This window comes from Rattus norvegicus, chromosome 1 (assembly GCF_021556685.1).
Source record: "Rattus norvegicus strain SHRSP/BbbUtx chromosome 1, alternate assembly SHRSP_T2T, whole genome shotgun sequence".
NCBI classification, from domain to species: domain Eukaryota; kingdom Metazoa; phylum Chordata; class Mammalia; order Rodentia; family Muridae; genus Rattus; species Rattus norvegicus.
Window position 1 is genome coordinate 128116937 of NC_141534.1, and position 25969 is coordinate 128142905.

The 25969-nt window shown below is 38.2% G+C and overlaps 1 protein-coding gene across 1 annotated transcript in view; it reads right to left on the minus strand.

Moving 5' to 3' along the window:
* LOC102546835 (uncharacterized) overlaps positions 1-25969 on the minus strand; it is a 479532-nt gene that overhangs the window by 332830 nt on the left and 120733 nt on the right. The window contains exon 32 of the mRNA XM_087601102.1: positions 3999-4081. The gene's annotated coding sequence lies outside the window, so the exon portion shown is untranslated. The remainder of the gene's footprint in view (positions 1-3998; positions 4082-25969) is intronic.

Below are 25969 nucleotides of genomic sequence, written 5' to 3' on the forward strand. Positions count from 1 at the left end.
CAGGCAATAGAGGAAGAATAAGGGGAGGTCAGGTATCAAATAATTAACTGAAAAATATACATGTGAAAAGTAAGAAGCACTCTAGTGGCAGCTTGAGTTCTCTAAACAGTAAGCACTAAGTTTAAAAATGTAGCAATATTAATACCCATGATAGTGAAAGCTTTCTTTCATATGAAGTAACACAGATAATGCTGGGAAATGTACAAGTCATCTACAAGGTTGAAGAAAAGGAAAAAAATGGAATCTCTTATTTAGGGTGCATTATCTAGCTTCACTGGAAGAATTTGGCCATAGTCTTGCTGTGGCTTGAAATGCCAAGGCTTCTTGTTGTCCAAGAGTTGCCTTCCATTTTCTAGGGAGAAGGGGCAGAGGATTTGATGGGGGCAGAGTTGAGGTGAGATGGATGGACTAGGTAGAGAAGGTGGGGAGCTACTATCCTAATGTAAAATAAATTAATAACTTATTCAATAAAATATTTTATAGTAGCAAATACACATAAAAATTAGTTTTTATATATCAAATTGTCAGTCCTAAAAATATAAAATGTAGTAGTGGACACATAACTATATATAGCTATATAGTTATACGTAGTTAGTTATATATAGTTATATACATGCTACTGCGATTTATGTAAGAGTTCATGGATTTGAAAGCAAGGAGGAGTATATAGAAGTATTTAGAAGAGGAAGTTGCAGGGATTAATTTGCAATTATTTTAGAATTACAAAATGTAAATAGATAATTTTTAAAATATTTCCTTTCAAATTGACAGATTTTCTTTTTTCTTTTTTTTTTTATTAACTTGAGTATTTCTTATATACGTTTCGAGTGTTATTCCCTTTCCCGGTTTCTGGGCAAACATTCCCCTCCCCCCTCCCCTTCCTTATGGGTGTTCCCCTCCCCACCCTCCCCCCATTGCCGCCCTCCCCCCAACAGTCTAGTTCACTGGGGGTTCAGTCTTAGCAGGACCCAGGGCTTCCCCTTCCACTGGTGCTCTTACTAGGATTTTCTTGTTATTTATCTTCTCCTAGAGAGTCCTGAAAGGCCTGTTCACCCTAAGCACAGCATCCAGAAATTGAAAATATTTGCTCTAAACTCCTGCTTAGTGTGCCACTGAGCTTACAAACTTTCCACCCAGCAATGGTGATGATTTGGGAGAGTTGCAGACCTAGATATTCTCTGCCTTATATAATTGGCAGAAGTTCAACGTGAGCAGCCACCAATACTATAATAATTATTTACTATCATATAAATTAAGCAAGTTTACTAAGCCTTACAAACAAGTAAGTTCATGAGCTCCTTTAACAGTGGGAGTGAATTCAGTATTCCTAGTACAGAAAATGTCCTTCCAAGGACAACTTCAGAGAACATAGACTCACAAAAGATAATATGCACTAACCTACATTGGAATGAAAGACTATTGGAGACAAATGAGCACCTGAAGGAGAGTCCATTCATTTATTGCTAATTTTAACTCAGGTTCAGAATTACACAAGAAAAAGGTAAGAGTGCCTGATTTTTGGTTTGATGTGAAGTCTGAATGTAACCATGAGTATGAGTATTTTCAGGTCTGTCCAAATTACTAAACCTATTTTCTAATTTAATTCTTCTGTCACAAATACATTATTTAATTATTAACTCCTCAGTCTTTCATAAGAATGAATAACAGCCAATAATGAAATAAGGCATAATGATTTCTTACTACTACAAATCTTATATTACTACACATTTTTATCAACAAATAAAATAACATGATGAAATGATACAAAAATAAAATAAATATATATTTTGTTATTCCTAATTCTAGGAAAAGCTTTCCTATCACAATGTGCAGCATTCCCCCGACACTGTCATGTTCTATACTGATCTCGTGGTTTGATGACACAGACTTTATTTAGATCTTCCTCATGGTCCTGAAAAAATTGCTCTCATGATGATATTAGTCACATGGAAAATGGCTATTAAAATGAGGTCACTGAAAATCTGATTGTAGATTTTTAAACAAGATTATATATGTATACAAATTATGACTGCTTCTTTGCTTACATACCATACATTATTAGAAGAAATATAGGGACTACATTATTTTCAGTGTGACTTGAATCATCAGAGAGCCTAAAGATTGGCTTTGTAGCTATGATGAGATATAAACAAACTATGATCCTCATAGTGTAATTGAAGGAACCAATTTTGGTTTTACTGAATCACGTGTTTGAGTACCTAAACATAATTATATACACATTTTTATTGCTGTTTCAACTCTGTCAGTGAAAATTTCATTATTATTAATGAAATCAAAAATATAAGAGCACTATATATATATATATACTGTTCTAATATAAAAAATATTAATATAACTTTATATTTAAATTTAAAATTGAGCTTGAGCTTAAATTAAAATTGATTCAGATAAGTCATCTGATAATTGAAATATTAGAGAATGAAATATCATAATAGAGTCTATTATCACTACTTGAATAATATATGAAATCTTACTAAATTACCATGTAACAGCATCTACTTGGGTATCATTAAATTTCTTAAAATGGAGAAGAGGTGGAGATGCTGTTTTACTTCAAGGCTGATTAAGCCAAGCGTGTTTGCACATAGGACAGATGTGAGGCTTTGCCACCATCACTTATGTACTTCAGCTCATTGGATAATGACAACTACTTCTTCACAAAACAAACCCTGTAGACCATCTCACCTGAATTCAAATAGATTCCAGAAGGTAAGATTAACACTCAAGTAAGATAAAAGTAGTTTGAGTGTTGCCATGAGCAGTCTGGACAGGTTCTACATGTTATGGCACATTGACATGCTGCTTTGGGCAATGGTGTACTTTTGGGTGCTGTTCTCTTAACTGAAAACCTTTTAGCCAGCTGCCTGAAAAGGTGCTAACACCTCCAATGGTGTAATATGCATACTGAGGAAAAATCCAGGTGTTGTGTTCCATTGTTTCTGGCAGGTGAACCTGTGTCTGTGACCTTGAATCAACCTGAAAACCAGAGTCCTAACAAACTGTTACTGTGAGCAACGTGATGTGGTCTGTTGCATTATGGGACAGCACAACAAATCCATTCTTATAATGTGAAAAAAAATGAAGTGTTTATTGCCAGTGCATCAGCTGTATTAAAGGGTTTGGAGAAAAAATATAGACTATATCAATAGGGCTCTGCTTCTTTAATCTTCTTCAAAGTAGCCCATTCACACACCCTGAAGAGCTCCCTAATGTAAAGCTCATAATAAGAAGTCAGACCAATACTGGAATTTGTCCAGTGAAGTTCTTTCTCATAATGCCAATGACGACAGGAAGTACAGCATTTCCTAGTTAACATGAGAATTCTAGAAATGTGCTAGTGTCTTCCAAACCCAAGAAGAAAGAGGAGGTTTTACAAAAGATGTTGTGCACAATGAAGTAAAAATAGATGGTCCTCTTGCTTCCCATCTCTCTCTGTTCCTATTTCTGAAATTATCATCTCTATTAACATCTCTATCTAATCATAATTTCAACATTCTCACCTGGTGTTATCAATCCAGTATCTTTGAATTAAAGAGTCTGTTCTCCTGAGATCATTAAATTATGAAATACTTCTGTTGTATATATTTGGTGAGTTGTCTCATTGGGTATCACTTGAATATAACTCCTAGCCATGTAAGTGAAATTTTCAGAGAATTAAATTAATATAGGACAGCGGTTCTCAAATTATGGGATGGGGCCTAATTAGGATTAAATGATCCTTTTATAGGTATCAACTAAGAACATCAAAATTCAGGAATATTTAATTTATAATTCATAATAGTAACAACGTTAAAGCTTTAAAGAAGCATTGAAAATAATTTTCTGGTTGGGTAACGCGACAGCATGAGGAACTGTACTAAAGCCTTGCAGCATGAAGGAGGTTGAGAAGTAATGACAGTATACACAGTAGTCACACGATGTTATTTAATAAATGTGCATTACCTTCACTAGTAACTGTGTTAAGATACAAAACTTACCTCCCTGAACTGGCTCATGAATACAGATGCTAATGAACACATACTACATACTGAGTGAAGATTACAAGGTTAAATCTTCAGACCTGAAAAGAAACAATAAAAGTAATATTATACAGAATGAAAAATTTATATGTGAGAATATACATGCAAGTAGATGAATGTAATATCAATTAGTAAAAAAGGAGGCCAGGAATATGAAAAGGAGTGGATAAAAAATAGAGAAAAATTGCAATTAAATTGTATTGTCTTTTATATGATTATTCACTTTACATCCTGATTGCAGACCCTCTTTTCTTCTATCCTCCAAGCCCCACCCTCACAACTCCTTTCACTACATTAACCATTCACTATCTCCTCAGATTAGGGGAAGCTTTGATGGGTAACAACCTTCCATGGCACAACAAGTTGCAGCAGGATTAAGCACATACACTCCACTGATGTCAGAGAAGGCAACCCAGGTTGGTGAAAGGGATCCAAAGACACGCAACAGTGTCAGAAACAGACCCTTCTCCAATTGTTCAGGGCCTGCATGAAGACCAGGGTACATAAAATATAATTTAATGTGTGATCTGGATGCAATGGACAACAAACACAGAACAGTGTGTGGTACCAAGAGGCTGAACATATATCTGGATGCTTGAACCTATAATCTGGCTATTAACCAGAAGGTTTCCATTTTGCTGTATACTATTCAGATTCTGACTTTGCGCTGCAATGGCAGCTTGCTGATGACTCTTTGCAAGCTCTCTGTGTCAGTTTTTCCAAGTCCTATGATTATATACATGAGCCTACACTTTGGATTAAAAGTTTATATCTATTATAGTGTACTACCAGTGGCTATTTGCTTTAATGAAAGAAATGTTGATTTTGACTCCTGTTCAAGGAATATACCCAGTGAGCATGTGATGCCCTAAGGTGGCAGGATTGTCAAGAAATAGTTTAAGAGTTATTGTAGAAAAGTAAACATATATATATATTTTTTTTTAACTATTGTGTGTGTTGGTGCATGTGTGTGTGTGTGTGTGTGTGTGTGTGTGTACACACGCATGCACAAATAAACTTTTGGGATGTGGAGATGGTACACATTTGTTGATGGCCATATGTCTGCCAAAGGTTAAACTCTTCAATTATTTCTCTGGTGCCTCCATTTCTTTAAACATTATTGAATATATATGTAAATATTGATTTTGAAAAATCCACCCTCCATATCCTAATCTAAAATTCTTCCCCTATCCTCGCTAATTTGATAACTCACTCTTCTGAGTGTATGATATGTGCATGCACACGTTGTATACATGTGCACATGTCTGTGTACATGTGTGAGCATGCTTATGTGTGTGTATGTGTGTGTGTGTGTGTGTGTGTGTGTGAGAGAGAGAGAGAGAGAGAGAGAGAGAGAGAGAGAGAGAATATGCATGAGCACATGCAGTTCTCTTACAAAGAGTGAACCCATTTGTCATTTGTACATGCAGGTAAACAACAAAGAACAAATTGTGCTATTCTTCCTCTGGTGTCGTAATTTCTTAAAAATATTTCATTCAAACACATAAATATTGTATGTTTCATAAAGCTACGATCCACACCTTAACCTAAAATCAATACCTATCCTTCTAATACTATGCTGACATCCCTACATATATCTACAACTCTACCTTCTCTTTATATATGCATGAATACTTGCAAGCAGATGTTCCTGCACACATGTGTATGTGCATATATGTACATGAATGCCTGAAATTGGGTAAGTAGGTTATGGATTTTAACATTATAATTTAATTATATTTCTGTTCTCCTTTTCCTCCTGCAAATGTTTCTATATAACAATAAAAGCATTTCCTTCAATTTCATTGCTTCATTTTAAAATAATCATGGTTAAATGCATACATGTATATGATATACAGTTGTATTCTTAAATATATATGAAACTTGTTTTTTCTCTTAATGTTTGCTGGATGTTTGTTTTCAAAGAACTTCTGGTACTAAACAACCAATTGGTATTCTCTTCCCTCAAAAAGCCAGTATCTGCCTTTCTCAAATAGTCTCATTTGTCTATGATACTTTGTGTATGGCTGAGCCCTTGTGGACTTTACTTCATCCTCTTTGGAGAGTTCATTTAAATCACCTTATTCAGCTGATTTTTGGTCAATCATGTTGCTCAGTCTCAATCTGATATTACTAAAAGACAGAATATCACAACCAATTTTCTGACTACTGGGCCTTACAATTTTTCTGACACATTTGAGGCAAGGTTTCCTATGAATTCTATATGGAAGTATTCTCTACATGTACTTATCAAGTATACACAAGCTTACCAAAGAGGAGGACAACCAAAAATTTAACCCAAATATGATGGATATGAGAACACTGACCAAGAGAAGTAAAATAATCCTAGGCGTGCAATATTTGCACATAAATCTGGGAAATGACAAACAGCTCTCTAACTGAACATATGACCTAATGAACAAGAGAGAGATCATGCTTAGTACTGGTATCCTACTTAACTCCTCTGCCATAGTAAAGTTATGGTTACGGGAGGAAAATCTACAACCACAAATATATTAAAGCAACATAATTTCTAATTACAATTTATAATCATTTATGGTCAAACCCAAGGATAAGTTTAGTCTTCTCACCTTGTCAAGCACTTCTCTTTCAAATAGATAGACTCATTACAAAACCAATACCAAATCAAACCAAACCAAACCAACCTAAATCAACAACGACAGAAATACATACTAGTCAAACTACAAAATTATGGAGGCCTGTATCCAAGTATTAATAATACATGTTTAGGACAGCCTGCTTGTGCACAGATGCGTGCAAATCTATGGAATTATTAAAGTCTTTGAGAGAAAACACCCCTGAATAAATCTGACTCTACATTCATCAGCACTTCATTAAATATACTGATGTAGTATGTTTTTAGCTACTTGCTAAGGTAGAAGTCTTGTATATGCATTCTTAACTGCCAAGAACTTATCTGTGCAACTTGCTGTTATGTTCAGCAGATAATGTTAGGTTTCAAATATCAACCACCACTGGCTAATTTTAGACAGCAGTTTTCACTAAATTTCAGTTTTGCCAACCAGAAATATTCAGAGATCTGTCATTGGCTACGTTCTAGAATTGTATAACCACAACACTATCCATAATTTTTGGTTAGTCGATAAATAAACGCAGGTGCTCATGATTTAAGGTAAGTGTGTTGCTGCCTGATCCAATGCTCCTCTCATGTATCTTTCACATTAAAAGAAAAATAAACATTTTGATATAATTCCAGGCTTCCTGCTCTATGTAAACCTGCAGTCTTCTGTATCACACCTCTGAAATTTCCTCTAAGATCATCCTTGGGTTTCAATTTCAGTTTCTTAAATAGTTAGAAATGGCAAAGTGCCTGTGTTGTTCGATCTCTGTGGGCCACTAGGATGTGGTGGGACAAGAATACACAGAGGACTCTACCTTACATTCCACATAACAGATGAAGCCAAGTTCTGTGAAAATGTTAAGGTGTAATGTAGTTTCCCGTAGGTTGATTTTAAATTCTCTTACAATTTTAAAGTGGTAAAGAGTTTTCTATTTAATGCAGCATTATATTTTTGTTCTCCTAACCACCATGCTAGTTTAAGGTGAACACTGCAGCTGAGAGTGCTACAAAACGTTTAGGCAAATTCATGGATTTAGTACTTTTCCTCCAGTAACTCCATTATGTAAATATTAGGCCTTAGAGAATTTTCAGCTCAAATCCCCGTGTAATATTTCTGGCCAATAAAGTAGAATCCTATCGTGGTAAAGGAAAAAAGTTATGCCAAACAGTGTAATTCAGAGGTACACTGTGTTTGGTGTAAAAATGTGTGATTAATGTATATGACAGAGTTGTATCTTTAAACTCCCAAAATAAGAATACAAAATGAATAGTAATACATGATACTTGTGGATGGTAGAATTTCAAAACTTCTCACTGCTAGCTTAATAACTATTGGCAAGAAATATTCTTCTCCATGGTCGAGCCATTAGATGCAACAGGTTAGGCAAAAAGTTTAGTCCTCTATGAATGCACACAGACTATATTTGAGAAATATTAAACTGCTAATGTTTCAGCAGTTGTTCGAGATATATATATATATATATATATATATATATATATGCATGAAACTACAGAAATTAATAAAGTTATGCCATGTTGATGATTTCTGTAACTCTAGGAATAGGAATTTCAGGGTTGAATTGTGTTTAATGATAATGGCCTCAAATACCTAAAGTAATTGTACAGGACTTCCATGAGTTCCTATTTGGTGGTGCTATACACTGTTCTCTATAGCTGGTCTAATCTAGGCCCTCTTACACCTTTAAACTTCATAGCTGTAAGGAACACTAAATTTTCAATTACTCTTCTTTACTATATAACTGCTCTATTGGAGGCCAATAACAAACTTACATCCCCCATGCTTTTGCTATGGTTGTTACCTTACACAAGAAATATATTTCAAGGTTGAAACTCATCATTAGACATATTTTTTCAGTACCTGCTGTAGTAGCCATGTTGCTTCTGCAGCTGCTTACTGATACTTCTGCTATTGATGTGGCATTCTGATGTATAAACCAGGTTTTTATCTGTCAAATATATCTGACAACGAAAACCAGAAAGCACAGACACTGTCCATGCACCCTCACTTTAATGCTTTATTTTACATATTGCCCATTACTCTTCCTACTCTCCTGTCAAGAAAAACCATCAAGTAAAATTTCCCTCTCTAATCTGCCCTAATTTATGTAAATTTTCTTCAGGTACATTTCTCTTTTCCCATATCAAGTACAAAATCATTACTATTCCCAAATCCATCATTCATATCTTCATCTAGATCTTCCTTGTACTCCCAAATCAAATTTAAATCAGACACTCTTTCCCCAAAAAGAATGATAGCTTTCATATAACTCTATGAATAGATTCCTCCTATATTTGTAATCTCTACCTAGCCACAAAGCCACTTCTACATTTTTTAGAGTTGAAAAAGACAAGTCATGGCCAATTACCTGTATGTTCTAGAAGAAAAAGAACCCAAAGCAACTAAGTAATAAGAAGGGCCCAAGGCAGAAAGCATGAATCTCACACAGAAAGGGAAATAAAACAGATATTGTATGAGGTGGAATCTGGATGGAGACAGAGTGAGGAGGGGAATGGCTGTCAGAAGTAGGGAGGAGAGTAGTAGAAGACTGGTAGAGAGAAGAGAAATTAATAGGGGTCATTACTGGGACCAGCCTGAGACCTGTGACAGGGGAGACTCCCAGGAATAAGTACGGGAATTTAATAAATTTGAATTGAAAAAATTACAGTACTGAAATTTAACAAAAGTAAATGGATGAAAATACCTAAAACCCTAGAACAATTGGTGATTTTTCAAAAAATAGAAAGAAAATGATACAAGTAGTTACCAATGCACACAACATTTACTGGGCAATATCCTCTGGGAAATTAGTGTACAAAATGTAGTGCATGTGTTTCTAAGGCAAAAATCACAATCTATATCTAGTTGGAAAGAACAGCATTCATTTCAACAGAGACAGACATACACAAAATTACACATTAAACATATGCTAGGAAATATGAAAATACATGAAAACACTAAAGTCTTGGGTGTACTTTACCTGTAAGAAATTAATAATTGAAAAACAAACAGAAAATGTCTCACGAAATTAATAGTTAAAAAGGAGATAAGTAATGCCTGTTGTTTTCTATACTACGAGCTAGGTTTGGTGACTGTCTTTGATGAAAGTTTCTCAAAAGCAATATAGAAATTCTGTACACTGAGGTTCAAGGTCCAATATATATTCTTCATTTTTTTCTCATGCTCAAATTAATTATAAAATTTTTACAGAAACACAAGAAATCATGTATCCTTAAATTTTCGTGAAAATATAAGAGAGGATTGCAATCATATTTTCTATTTTTAAAACTTATTAAAATATGACACTGTACACACAAATTGAAAATTATTTGGGTCTTCCTGGTTGCTGCCGCTGCAGAGAGCCCGTGGGCAGCACCCCACGAGCGAACTTGAGCCTCGGGACCACAGGTAAGACCAACTTTTCTGCTGCAAGAAAGCTGCCTGGTGAGCTTGGGACACAGGGAAGCAGAATTCCTCTAGGACCAGCATGTTCTGTGTTTACCGGAAGTCCCACACCCACGGATCCCGGCCCGCAGCAGCTCTCTGCTCCCAGACCCTGTGCGAGAGAGACCCAACCGCCTGGTCAGGTGGGCACTCCTGAGGCTGCAGAGCGGAAAAGACCACCAACACTGCTCACCCCTGCCCACATCCCTGGCCCAAGAGGAAACTGTATAAGGCCTCTGGGCTCCCGTGGGGGAGGGCCCAGGAGCGGCAGGACCCCTGCCTGAGACACCGCTGGAACCTGAAGGAAACAGACCAGATAAACAGTTCTCTGCACCCAAATCCCGTGGGAGGGAGAGCTAAAACTTCAGAGAGGCAGACAAGCCTGGGAAACCAGAAGAGACTGCTCCCTGCACACACATCTCGGATGCCAGAGGAAAAAGCCAAAGACCATCTGGAACGCTGGTGCACTGAAACTCCCGGAAGGGGCGGCACAGGTCTTCATGGTTGCTGCCGCTGCAGAGAGCCCGTGGGCAGCACCCCACGAGCGAACTCGAGCCTCGGGACCACAGGTAAGACCAAATTTTCTGCTGCAAGAAAGCTGCCTGGTGAACTCAAGACACAGGCCCACAGGAACAGCTGAAGACCTGTAGAGAGGAAAAACTACACGCCCGAAAGCAGAACACTCTGTCCCCATAACTGACTGAAAGAGAGGAAAACAGGTCTACAGCACTCCTGACACACAGGCTTACAGGACAGTCTAGCCACTGTCAGAAATAGCAGAACAAAGTAACACTAGAGATAATCTGATGGCGAGAGGCAAGCGCAGGAACCCAAGCAACAGAAACCAAGACTACATGGCACCATCGGAGCCCAATTCTCCCATCAAAACAAACATGGAATATCCAAACACACCAGAAAAGCAAGATCTAGTTTCAAAATCATTTTTGATCATGATGCTGGAGGACTTCAAGAAAGATGTGAAGAACTCCCTTAGAGAACAAGTAAAAGCCTACAAAGAAGAATCGCAAAAATGCCTGAAAGAATTCCAGGAAAACATAAATAAACAAGTAGAAGCCCATAGAGAGGAGACACAAAAATCCCTGAAAGAATTCCAGGAAAACACAATCAAACAGTTGAAGGAATTAAAAATGGAAATAGAAGCAATCAAGAGAGAACACATGGAAACAACCATGGATATAGAAAACAAAAAGAAGTGACAAGGAGCTGTAGATACAAGCTTCACCAACAGAATACAAGAGATGGAAGAGAGAATCTCAGGAGCAGAAGATTCCATAGAAATCATTGACTCAACTGTCAAAGATAATGTAAAGCAGAAAAAGCTACTGGTCCAAAACATACAGGAAATCCAGGACTCAGTGAGAAGATCAAACCTAAGGATAATAGGTATAGAAGAGAGTGAAGACTCCCAGCTCAAAGAACCAGTAAATATCTTCAACAAAATCATAGAAAAAAATTTCCCTAACCTAAAAAAAAGAGATACCCATAGACATACGAGAAGCCTACAGAATTCCAAATAGATTGGACCAGAAAAGAAATACCTCCCGTCACATAATAGTCAAAACACCAAACGCACAAAATAAAGAAAGAATATTAAAAGCAGTAAGGGAAAAAGGTCAAGTAACATATAAAAGCAGACCTATCAGAATCACACCAGACTTCTCGCCAGAAACTATGAAGGCCAGAAGATCCTGGACTGATGTCATACAGACCCTAAGAGAACACAAATGCCAGCCCAGGTTACTGTATCCTGCAAAACTCTCAATTAACATAGATGGAGAAACCAAGATATTCCATGACAAAACCAAATTTACACAATATCTTTCTACAAATCCAGCACTACAAAGGATAATAAATGGTAAAGCCCAACATAAGGAGGCAAGCTGTACCCTAGAAGAAGCAAGAAACAAATCGTCTTGGCAACAAAACAAAGAGAATGAAAGCACACAAACATAACCTCACATCCAAATATGAATATAACAGGAAGCAATAATCACTATTCCTTAATATCTCTCAACATCAATGGCCTCAACTCCCCAATAAAAAGACATAGATTAACAAACTGGATACGCAACAAGGACCCTGCATTCTGCTGCCTACAGGAAACACACCTCAAAGACAAAGACAGACATTACCTCAGAGTGAAAGGCTGGAAAACAATTTTCCAAGCAAATGGTCAGAAGAAGCAAGCTGGAGTAGCCATTCTAATATCAAATAAAATCAATTTTCAACTAAAAGTCATCAAAAAAGATAAGGAAGGACACTTCATATTCATCAAAGGAAAAATCCACCAAGATGAACTCTCAATCCTAAATATCTATGCCCCAAATACAAGGGCACCTACATACGTAAAAGAAACCTTACTAAAGCTCAAAACACACATTGCACCTCACACAATAATAGTGGGAGATTTCAACACCCCACTCTCATCAATGGACAGATCATGGAAACAGAAATTAAACAGTGATGTCGACAGACTAAGAGAAGTCATGAGCCAAATGGACTTAACAGATATTTATAGAACATTCTATCCTAAAGCAAAAGGATATACCTTCTTCTCAGCTCCTCATGGTACTTTCTCCAAAATTGACCATATAATTGGTCAAAAAACGGGCCTCAACAGGTACAGAAAGATAGAAATAATCCCATGCGTGCTATCAGACAACCACGGCCTAAAACTGGTCTTCAATAACAATAAGGGAAGAATGCCCACATATACGTGGAAATTGAACAATGCTCTACTCAATGATAACCTGGTCAAGGAAGAAATAAAGAAAGAAAGTAAAAGATTTTTAGAATTTAATGAAAAATGAAGGTACAACATACCCAAACTTAAGGGACACAATGAAAGCTGTGCTAAGAGGAAAACTCATAGCGCTGAGTGCCTGCAGAAAGAAACAGGAAAGAGCATATGTCAGCAGCTTGACAGCACACCTAAAAGCTCTAGAACAAAAAGAAGCAAATACACCCAGGAGGAGAGGAAGGCAGGAAATAATCAAAATCAGAGCTGAAATCAACCAAGTAGAAACAAAAAGGACCATAGAAAGAATCAACAGAACCAAAAGTTGGTTCTTTGAGAAAATCAACAAGATAGATAAACCCTTAGCCAGACTAACGGGAGGATACAGAGAGTGCGTCCAAATTAACAAAATCAGAAATGAAAAGGGAGACATAACTACAGATTCAGAGGAAATTCAAAAAATCATCAGATCTTACTATAAAAACCTATATTCAACAAAACTTGAAAATCTTCAGGAAATGGACAATTTCCTAGACAGATACCAGGTATCGAAGTTAAATCAGGAACAGATAAACCAGTTAAACAACCCCATAACTCCTAAGGAAATAGAAGCAGTCATTAAAGGTCTCCCTACCAAAAAGAGCCCAGGTCCAGACGGGTTTAGTGCAGAATTCTATCAAACCTTCATAGAAGACCTCATACCAATTTTATCCAAACTATTCCACAAAATTGAAACAGATGGAGCACTACCAAATTCCTTCTACGAAGCCACAATTACTCTTATACCTAAACCATACAAAGACACAACAAAGAAAGAGAACTTCAGACCAATTTCCCTTATGAATATCGACGCAAAAAATACTCAATGAAATCTGGCAAACCGAATTCAAGAGCACATCAAAACAATCATCCACCTTGATCAAGTAGGCTTCATCCCAGGCATGCAGGGATGGTTTAATATACGGAAAACCATCAACGTGATTCATCATATAAACAAACTGAAAGAACAGAACCACATGATCATTTCATTAGACGCTGAGAAAGCATTTGACAAAATTAAACACCCCTTCATGATAAAAGTCCTGGAAAGAATAGGAATTCAAGGCCCATACCTAAACATAGTAAAAGCCATATACAGCAAACCAGTTGCTAACATTAAACTAAATGGAGAGAAACTTGAAGCAATCCCACTAAAATCAGGGACTAGACAAGGCTGCCCACTCTCTCCCTACTTATTCAATATAGTTCTTGAAGTTCTAGCCAGAGAAATCAGACAACAAAAGGAGATCAAGGGGATACAGATCGGAAAAGAAGAGGTCAAAATATCACTATTTGCAGATGACATGATAGTATATTTAAGTGATCCCAAAAGTTCCACCAGAGAACTACTAAAGCTGATAAACAACTTCAGCAAAGTGGCTGGGTATAAAATTAACTCAAATAAATCAGTTGCCTTCCTCTATACAAAAGAGGAACAAGCCGAGAAAGAAATTAGGGAAACGACACCCTTCATAATAGACCCAAATAATATAAAGTACCTCGGTGTGACTTTAACCAAGCAAGTAAAAGATCTGTACAATAAGAACTTCAAGACACTGAGGAAAGAAATTGAAGAAGACCTCAGAAGATAGAAAGATCTCCCATGCTCATGGATTGGCAGGATTAATATAGTAAAAATGGCCATTTTACCAAAAGCAATCTACAGATTCAATGCAATCCCCATCAAAATACCAATCCAATTCTTCAAAGAGTTAGACAGAACTATTTGCAAATTCATCTGGAATAACAAAAAACCCAGGATAGCTAAAGCTATTCTCAACAATAAAAGGACTTCAGGGGGAATCACTATTCCTGAACTCAAGCAGTATTACAGAGCAATAGTGATAAAAACTGCATGGTATTGGTACAGAGACAGACAGATAGACCAATGGAATAGAATTGAAGACCCAGAAATGAACCCACACACCTATGGTCACTTGATTTTTGACAAAGGAGCCAAAACCATCCAATGGAAAAAAGATAGCATTTTCAGCAAATGGTGCTGGTTCAACTGGAGGGTAACATGTAGAGAATGCAGATCGATCCATCCTTATCACCCTGTACAAAGCTTAAGTCCAAGTGGATCAAGGACCTCCACATCAAACCAGACACACTCAAACTAATAGAAGAAAAACTAGGGAAGCATCTGGAACACATGGGCACTGGAAAAAATTTCCTGAACAAAACACCAATCGCTTATGCTCTAAGATCAAGAATCGACAAATGGGATCTCATAAAACTGCAAAGCTTCTGAAAGGCAAAGGACACTGTGGTTAGGACAAAACGGCAACCAACAGATTGGGAAAAGATCTTTTCCAATCCTACAACAGATAGAGGCCTTATATCCAAAATATACAAAGAATTCAAGAAGTTAGACCACAGGGAAACAAATAACCCTATTAAAAAATGGGGTTCAGAGCTAAACAAAGAATTCACAGCTGAGGAATGCCGAATGGCTGAGAAACACCTAAAGAAATGTTCAACATCTTTAGTCATAAGGGAAATGCAAATCAAAACAACGCTGAGATTTCACCTCACACCAGTGAGAATGGCTAAGATCAAAAACTCAGGTGACAGCAGATGCTGGCGAGGATGTGGAGAAAGAGGAACACTCCTCCATTGTTGGTGGGATTGCAGACTGGTAAAACCATTCTGGAAATCAGTCTGGAGTTTCCTCAGAAAATTGGACATTGAACTGCCTGAGGATCCAGCTATACCTCTCTTGGGCATATACCCAAAAGATGCCTCAACATATAAAAGAGATACGTGCTCCACTATGTTCATCGCAGCCTTATTTATAATAGCCAGAAACTGGAAAGAACCCAGATGCCCTTCAACAGAGGAATGGATACAGAAAATGTGGTACATCTACACAATGGAATATTACTCAGCTATCAAAAACAACGAGTTTATGAAATTCGTAGGCAAATGGTTGGAACTGGAAAATATCATCCTGAGTGAGCTAACCCAATCACAGAAAGACATACATGGTATGCACTCATTGATAAGTGGCTATTAGCCCAAATGCTTGAATTACCCTAGATCCCTAGAACAAAGGAAACTCAAGACGGATGATCAAAATGTGAATGCTTCTCTCCTTCTTTAAATGAGGAAAAAGAATACCCTTGGCAGGGAAGGGAGAGGCAAAGATTAAAACAGAGACTGAAGGAACACCCATTCAGAGCCTGCCCCACATGTGGCCCATACATATACAGCCACCCAATTAGACAAGATGGATGAAGCAAAGAAGTGCAGACCGACAGGAGCCGGATGTAGATCGCTCCTGAGAGACACAGCCAGAATACAGCAAATACAGAGGCGAATGCCAGCAGCAAACCACTGAACTGAGAATAGGTCCCCCGTTGAAGGAATCAGAGAAAGAACTGGAAGAGCCTGAAGGGGCTCGAGACCCCAAAAGTACAACAATGTCAAGCAACCAGAGCTTCCAGGGACTAAGCCACTACCTAAAGACTATACATGGACTGACCCTGGACTCTGACCCCATAGGTAGCAATGAATATCCTAGTAAGAGCACCAGTGGAAGGGGAAGCCCTGGGTCCTGCTAAGACTGAACCCCCAGTGAACTAGACTATGGGGGGAGGGCGGCAATGGGGGGAGGGTTGGGAGGGGAACACCCATAAGGAAGGGGAGGGGGGAGGGGGGTGTTTGCCCGGAAACGGGGAAAGGAAATAACACTCGAAATGTATATAAGAAATGCTCAAGTTAATAAAAAAATATTAAAAAAAAGAAATACTCAAGTTAATAAAAAAAAGAAAAAGAAAAAAATTATTTGATGCAAATTAAGTGAGGGCTTAAAATATCATTTACTAATTTTCATGTGACAAATTTTAAATTTTAAAATTGCTAAAAAATATATTATTAGATAAAAAGTTTCTAAAATTCTTGATGTCCTCAGTAGTAACAGTATAATAGCATTCCATTGTGTAAATAAACCACATTTTCTGTATCCACTCTTTGGACAGAACTAGAAAATATCATCCCGAGTAATTCAGACCCAAAGGACATGCATGGTATGTACTCATTAATAAGCCAATATTCGCCAAACAAGTAAAGAATACGGAGTACCTAGCATACAAGCCACAAAAATCAACAAAGTTAACTAGTTGTAGGGCTCAAGTGAGGATGTTTCAATCCCACTTGGAAGGGAGAAGTAAGCAATTACAAGAAGTAGAGTGAAGGATTGTCTGGATGGGAGAGGGGAGCTGGAGAGGAAAGGGGGAAAAGGGTCAGGTATTGGGTTGGGTGTGGGGAAAAACATGAGAGAAACCTTGAGAGCCACCAAAATGAATAAAGATATGTGTATATGAGAATTGGGCATCAGGGGACATTCTAGAATATACCAGAGACCTGGAATGTGAGAGACTCTCAGAACTCTTAGATGAAATGCCTGGCAGTGGGAAAAGGGAAATTGTAGAGTCCACTTCTAGTAGAAAGACAGGATATCCAGAGGAGGGATGGGGTTGCCATCATATAGTCAAAAACTCTGACCAGAATTGTTACCGTCTAAAAGAACTTTAGTGACAAAAATGGAGAAGACACTGAGGGAAAGAAGGTCGGGAGACCACCCAAATTGGGATCCATCTAAAGGGGAGAGTCCATGGCCTGACAGTATCATCAAGGCTGCTGTATTCTTACTGGCATGAGAATAGCATGGCTGCCCTGTAATGTTAATGGGAGCCCTGCAATGGGCTGAAGTCAGGGACCCCATTGTTTGAATTAGGGAAATACTAGAAAAAAACTAAGGACAAGTGAAACCCCATAGGAAGACCAGCAGTCTCAACTAACCTGCACCCCGAAGATCTCTCAGACACTGAGCCTGGCCTCAGGGAGAGAAGATGTGCCAAAACCCCAAGAGACTTGAGGCCCCAGGGTGCGGGGAGGCCTGGCAGGAGGGGGCATCCTCTTGGAGACAGGGAGAAGGAGGAACGAGATGAAGAAGTATGGGGAGTCAGTCTAGGAAGGGGATTGAGGATAATGGCTGCACTGCAAAAAATAAAAGTAAGAAAATATTTTGAAAAAGATTTTCAAACCTAGTAAAAATGGATAACACAGAAGTTAAATCAAATAACCCTATTAAAAATGGGAAAAAGAACTAAACAAAGAATTCTCAACTGAGGAACACTGAATGATCACAAAGCACCTAAATGAATGTTCAACATCCTTAGTCATCAGGGAAATGGAAATCAAAACAACCCTGAGATACCACCTTAACTCAGGTGACAGCAGGTGCTGCTAAGGATCTGGAAAATGAGGAATGTTCCTACATTTTTGGTGGGATTGCAAACTGGTACAACCATTCTGGAAATCAATCTGGAGGTTCCTCAGGAAATTGGATACACTACAACCTGAGGACCCAGCTATACTATTCCTGGGCATATACCCAAAATATGCTCCAACATATGACAAGGATACTTGTTCTACTATGTTTATAACAACCTTATTTATAATAGACAGAAGCTTAAAAGAACCCTTCAACAGAGGAATGCATACAGAAAAAGTGGGACATATACACAATGGAATACTACTTGGCTATTATAAACAATGACTTCATGAAATTCCTAGGCAAATGGACAGAAGTAGAAAATATTATCCTGGGGGAGGAAACCCAGTCACAAAAGAGCACATCATGATATGCACTCACTGATAAGTGAATAGACTCAGAATAAGCAAGATACAATTCACAAAACAAATGAAGCCCAAGAAATAAGACCAAAGGGTGGATGCTTTAGTCCTTCTTAGATAGGGGAACAAAATACACACAGGAGGAAATTTTGAGACAAGCTGTGATGCAGAGAATGAAGGAAAGGCCATTCAGAAACTATTCCACTTGGGGATCCATCCCATATAGTCACTAAACCCAGACACCTCTGGGGATGCCAAAAAGTACATGCAGTTAGAAGCCGGCTATAGCTGTCTCCAGAGAGGTTCTGATAGAGCCTAACAAATACAGATGAGATGCTGACAGCTAATCATTGGACTGAACAAGGGGTCCCTAATAGAGGAGTTAGAGAAAGGACTGAAAGAGCTGAAAGGGTTTGTAACCCCATAGGAAAAACAACAATATCAATCAACCAGACCCCCTCAGAGTTCCCAGAGACTAAACCACCAACCAAAGAGTACACAAGGAGCCACCCATTTTTTGCAGAGGATGGTCTTGTCAGGCATTAATGGGTAAAAAGGCCCTTGCTCATGTGAATGCTCAATGCCACAGTGAAGGGGAATGCAAGGGCAGGGAGGCAGGGGGGAGTGGGTGGGTGGATGGAGGAGCACCCTCATAGAAGCAGGGGGAGGGGCGGTGTGATAGGGGTTTTCCAGAGGGTAAACCATAAAATGGGATAATATTTTTAATGTGAATAAAACATATCGAATAAAAATGGAAAACCCACAAAACTGTTTTTTTAAACTCACATAACACGTATTGTTGATATTTTCATTTATGTGTGTGTGTGAGTGCCCGCCCGCATGTGCATGCACGCACGCAGAATTCGAGTATGCCTGTGTGAGTGCTTGTGAGTTTTTGTGCTTCTATGTGCACTTATACAAAAAAAGAATAAGAAGAGGTTATATAATTAAAAGTGAACAAGGAGGATGGTGTGGGAATGATTTGAGAGAAAGGAAGGAAAGGTAGACATATGTATCAAAAATTATGGGGAGCAGAACAGGAAGACAATAATAGCCTCCATATCCTCATATTCTTTTATATTCAAAAATGGGATAGTTTACAGTCTGCCGATAGAAACAAGCTGATAATTATCAAATGATAAGTACAGCAATATAAAATGTTAAGAACTAGTGGAGATCTGATGATATTCTAGAAGAAGATGTGTAGGGTGAGGTGCTGATAGTAAAATCTGTTTCCCTAATTAGTCCTTGATTTGGTCAATAAAGGAGGCTGGAAGCCAATTGATAGGTGGAGGGGACAGGTGGGACTTCTGGGCCCATGAGGACAAAGGAGATGCAGGGAAAGAGAATAGTCTTTTGCTGATACTCATTGGGATGAGAAGAAAGCAGCAGTCATATGTGGCCTCGTGGTAGCTGGGGCCTGAAGTCTCCACCTCCAGCAAGGGCCAAGGATGTTGGCAGGAGTTAGCTGATACAGACTAGCTAAGTTTAGGGCAGGAAATTTTGTGACGAGCAATTATTCATAGGCAAATTCCAAAATAATAAAGCTGTCTGAGTGTTTTTCATCCATAGAGCAACGGTAGGTAGAGTGGTAAGCGATGGTGGCTTGGTGAACCTAAGCCATGAGGGACAAAATGTTGGGATCAGCCAGAGCAAGGGCAGCTCCACGGCAAGCTGGAAGTGGTGATGGTGGCAGCTGATCTGGGTGCTAAGGCAGAAGGGCCAGAGCTCAAGACACACTCCTGGGCAAGGCAGTAGTATGTTTATCAAAATTACACAGAACAAATGTGTTTACTTACACATGGGGACAGCAATCATGTCTAGGAACCATTGCCTCAGACCTGTGGAATTTTCAAACCCTTTTACATGTGAGACTGAGTGTACTGGCCAGGACTTCTACTTCATACAATACTTACCAAGCATAGCTTCCTCTCAAATGCTTAAGGTACAAAATATGATGTGTGCCTATAGTGATCTCTTATCAAGATTAGTTGCATCCATAGAATAGCAAGGTATTTGGATCAAGTATACAGTGTATACTCCCTTCCATTCCAACTAGTACATTGACAAAGTTGTGAGTTCTGGCTTACCACACAATTTCACTGGGAGTTTTGCAATGTCTTCATTAGGAAATTGCCAAGGAGAGAAAAGACTCAGCATTAACCAGCAAAAGCAAGCATCAGTCAAGGAGAGATGCAAAAATTGTGCACAGGTCAAACTGAAAGACATAATTACTAAATTAAGATTCATTTTCAAAAATATATCCAAGTTGTATCAAAATAAAAAACTATCCAGTACAGATTATGAGTATGAGGGAAAACGTGCTTCATGGATAATGACTCATTGCTTATAATACTGGGTCGTAATGTAACAATTAACATGAAGCAGATATTTACCTTGACTGATAATAAAAAATCTTACAGACAGGATAAAATTCCATAACTCAAAGAGGGATTGTGATTCTGATTGTCCAGTTTCAGAGTCATTTATGAAAAGAAAATAGGGGAAAAACTATCCTGAAGCTTTTTACATAAAACTGAAGTGCCCTAGATGTGGGGCAGTGTAAGACACCCTGGTTTCTGGTTCAGGGAGAGCCTGAAAGACACAGTTGCAGTTTCTCCAGACTCCCAGGAAACCAAGCAGGACACTTGCCAACAGCCTTCCAGAGATTTCTGATCATGTATGGGCTATGCCCCAAGCCCCATCACAGGTAAAGGACATGACCACAGGTAATTTAGGCTCAAGACATATCTCCATTGTAGTGAAGTACCTAAAGGCCTGTAGGCTTAGCCAATGAATTTCCCTTCCCAGACACTCCTCCCTGCCAAAGGTATTTAATCTCAGGCCCACTCTGAGAAGTAGGGTATCATTTTACTCATCCACTTTCCTCCATGACAGTAAATGCCTTAAAATTATGGACAGCCTCGTTTCAAGGGATTTGTGTAAGGAGCTGCAGAGAAGCCCTTCACCTACAGAGTCACAGTCTAATCTGCAGAAGGCCTCCCTGCACTCTCAGCAGCAGCTGCCACCAAGCTCAAGCCCACAGCCAACCAGCCAAAAGATTCTCCCAGCAGAATCAGCCAGAGCTTCCTCTCCACTTTTCTTTCAGCCCTGGGCTAGATCCAGCCCCTCAGACCCCGACTCCATTCTCAGCTCTTCTGCAGAATCTCAGCAGCGCCTGGATGGTCAAGAACCTGAGAACCAGATGGCCCAGGCCTCCTTACAGGCGAGGGACCTCCAAGCGAGCCCCAGCTGTGTCCTGTGCTCAGACCTTGCTTCCCCACCCCGGAGCATCTGCCCAGAGTCTTCGTGGAGTAAGCAAGGTCAAACTTCTCATGCCCTGCCTTCCTGAGCAGACAGAAGGCTGTGGCCGGATGGACTCGGGACTCCACCATTAATCCTACACCTATATATATGATGTTATGATTGCAGGAGTCAGTAATGTTAAATTTCAAAGCTGTAGAAGATAGGACCTAACTTTCTAACTGATTATAAATATGATGGAGATGCACCATAGATAAGCATATTAAACTAGTAGCTTTGATTGCAGGGGAGCTTATAGGATTCAGTGTGTACTCACAGTGTATTAGAGGCTCTTAATTGATGACTAGACATTTCTCTAGAAGACAAGTTGTCAGGTATACTTTTCCTGTATTTACCCTATGATTTCCCTACACATGCAGTATAATCTATAATAATTTCCCTCTTACAAACCTTGGTCTGTCTGAGATACATAATTGAAGATTCAAATCCATCTCTCTTTTATTCACAGTGAAAAGTATGATATAATTTTGACATACAGTATATATTCTGGTATATATAGGAGGAAAAATAGAGCAGAACTATAATTAGGGTATTATGATATATGAGAATATACTATGTGATATAAAATATATGAGAAATATTCTATTTTCTTTTTATTATAATTTTATTTAATTATTTAAATTTCAAATGTGGTCCCCTCCCTGGTTCCCCCTCAATGAGTTATGTAAGCCCTCCACTTTTTCTTCTGAGATGGTGCTCCCCTAACCATGCACCCACTCCTACCTCAGCTTGCCAGCATCCCCCTTCCCTGTAGAATCAAGTTTCTACAAGAATAAGTACATTTTCATCCACTGAGGCCAGACAAGGCAGTCCTCTGCTACACATGTAACAGCGGCCATGAACCAGCGCTTTGGTTGGTGTCTTTGTCTCTGGGAGCTCTGAGGGGGTCCCAGTTAGTTAATAGTATTGTTCTTATGGGGATACAATCCCTTTCAGCTTCATCAGCCCTTCTCCTAACTCATCCGTAGGCATTCTCGACCTCAGTTCAATAGTTAGCTATAAGTATCTGCATCTGTCTCAGTCAGTTGCTCATAGAGCCTCTCAGAGGACAGCCATGCTAGACTCATGTCTGCAAGCACATGTCATCAGGAAGAATATCAGGATTTGGTACCTGATCATGGGATGCATCCCAAGTTGACCCTTTCCTTCAGTCTCTGCTCCATTTCAGTCATCCATTTCTTTAGACAGTAACAATTATGGGTCAATTTTTTTTTGAAGATGGGTGGATGGAACCATGCTTCAAATGGGGCCTATGTCTTTCTACAGGTGGTGGTCACTTTAGGTTACATATTCCCATTGTTGGGCATTTCAGCTAAGGCCATTCTCATTAAGTCCAGGAAGCTTCTTACATCCCTGGCTTATTGGAATTTCTAGATGGTCCTGCTGCACACACAAAATGAGGGGGTGGCAGAGACAGAGGGCAAGAGAGCAGGGGAGAGAGAGAGAGAGAGAGAGAGAGAGAGAGAGAGAGAGAGAGAGAGAGAGAGAGCAGACACACTATAGCAAAAACTTTTTTCCTGGGTCAATGAATGCTGACAAACTGGGGCTGAAGAATAGGTTGTGATTAAGAAATGTTACAATCATTGATTTTAAAAATTCTAGTAATTATACCCTGAGATTACCACACAGAAGCTGTTTTTTAGTGGTGATCAAGATTATACTTCATGCTGGCAGCCAAAGTTGGTGTACAAATGTTACCCAGGTTGTGAGATGTTTGAAGACTTGAGGAGGTATTGTAGAACATCTGAGGCTTGGAACACTGTGAGAAATCTAGTGTTTCTGTCACTTGCACCAGAGTTCCATGTGTGTGGATGCTAGTTTATTATGAATATTATACAGTGTAGAGTCATTAGAGAGAAGGAAACATCTATTGAACACTGCTTCTATAAGATATGACTGTAGCTAATGATTGTAGGGCATTCTCTCAATTAATGATTGGTGAGAGACAGCCCAACCTATTGTTGTTGATGCCATTTATGGGCTGTTGGTTCTAGGTTCTCAAAGAAAGCTGGCTGAGCAAACCTATCAGAACAAGCTAGTAGGCAGTACCTCTCCATAATCTCTGTAGTAGCTACTATATGCAGGGTTTTGCCCAATTTGAGTTCCTGACCTAATATATTTCCATGATGTACTATTATATGGAAGTGAAAAATCAAATAAACCCTATCCTCGCCAGTGTGTTTTTTATTATGGAGTTTCTTCACGGCAATAGTAAACCTAAGACAATGTACAGAAGAACAAATTCAAATACACGTCAGCAAAGCATAGATATAGACTTAGTAGAATCAAGAGATTACAATTACTCTACTTCTAAACTCCTGATAAGATATAGAATTGAGAGGAAAAAATAGAGTCATGTCATATATCTGATATATTGTAAAATTAGGATGAATTAACCATAGATATATTTGTAGACTAAAGACAACCCATGATACCTATATGGCCATTTCTAGATTGGCATAAATAATTTGTACCTCAGTGCTTATGTTTTCTTTCAAACCTAGTGTCTCTTCATTCTGTTTCATTGCTGAAACTGTTGAATAATCTTGTGTTTTTATTTACCTCATGAATACATACTAGTTAAAAATCAATGATTATGAATGATAAGTTATTATAGAAGGAGAACATGAAATTAGAATTGAGATTAGTGGAGTAATGGTAGGTATGATAAATTTCTATTAGGTAAATGAATGAAATTTTTAAATTTTAAATTATATTCAATTACAAAATAGTAATAAGTCCCACATGAAATTTTCAATGATTGCACTTGTAATATATAATGTGATTTCAACAAAGTATGGTTCTCATGGTGAATCTGTAGGAGCTGATGGGCTTTTAATGACTCGCGTATTTGGGTGCATAAGAATAATTATATTCATACACCACTATGGCTACTTTTCAGTCTTGGTCAATAAAATTTTTATAATTATTAGTGTAACCAAATATTCCCATTGATTTCCCATTTCAAAGAAGCAGTTATCAGAAATTAGCATTGTACTATTATAAGATAACAAAATATTAATGTAAGTTTAGATTTCAATATAAATTAATATTAAATTAAAATGGATTCAGGTAAAAGCAATCTGATCATTGAATTATTAAAATTTCAGAGATTGTAATCACTATCTGAAATATAGTGAATTCTTAAAATTGTGCAATATATCTGACTCTACTTGGGTATCGTGGTAACTTTGTTACAAAGGAGATCATAACATGCTAGACTCTACCCTTAGGGCTCTGTTTCCTACATCTTCCTCAAATCAGTTCCATTCAGACATCCTGATCTTGGAACACATCCCTAGTATAAAGCTCCTAATAATAACTCAGATCAATATTGGAGTTCATGCAGTGAGCCTCCAATTTATAATGCCTATGGAGATAGGAAAAGCAACACTTAGTAAGTTACCATGAGACTTCCTGGAAACCCGCTTGTTTCCCCAATCTGATGAAAAATGAAAAGGATTTTGAAAAGATGTTGTGTACCGTAAAATGGTGATGTAACCCGCCGGTTCCCCTCCTCTCTCTGTTCCTATTTATTTAAATATCAGGTCTATGAGAATTTTTACCTAGTTATAACATAATCCATTATTCCATTAACTTTGCAGCATGATAATTTATTCTGCTGAGATTTCTAAGTTATGAAATACTTCTGTTGTTTTATATGCTTTGCTAAATTGTCTCCAAGGCGTGTTTCTAGACCATAGCTCCTAACGATGAATTCTTATCCTCTCAAAATATTGTACAAGAATGAGACTTTTCAGGGAACAATTAACATCAGGCAGTGATCCTAAACTTGTGGGTTTAGACCCATTTGGGTTGAAGGAAATTTTTACGGGGATGACCTGAGAATATTAGAAAACACAGATATTTAATTTACAATTCATAACAGTAGCAAGATTACAGTTTTATAGAAGCAATAAAATAATTTTAAGGGTGAGGGTCAAAACAATATGGGGAACTTTATGAAAGCCTTGCAGCATTAGGAAGGATAAGAATCACTGACAATATATACAATAGTCACAAAATGATATGTAATAAATTCAATAAAAATGGTTTACAGTTCCAAAGGGACACTCAGTACTGTGATGAATGGTAGAAAC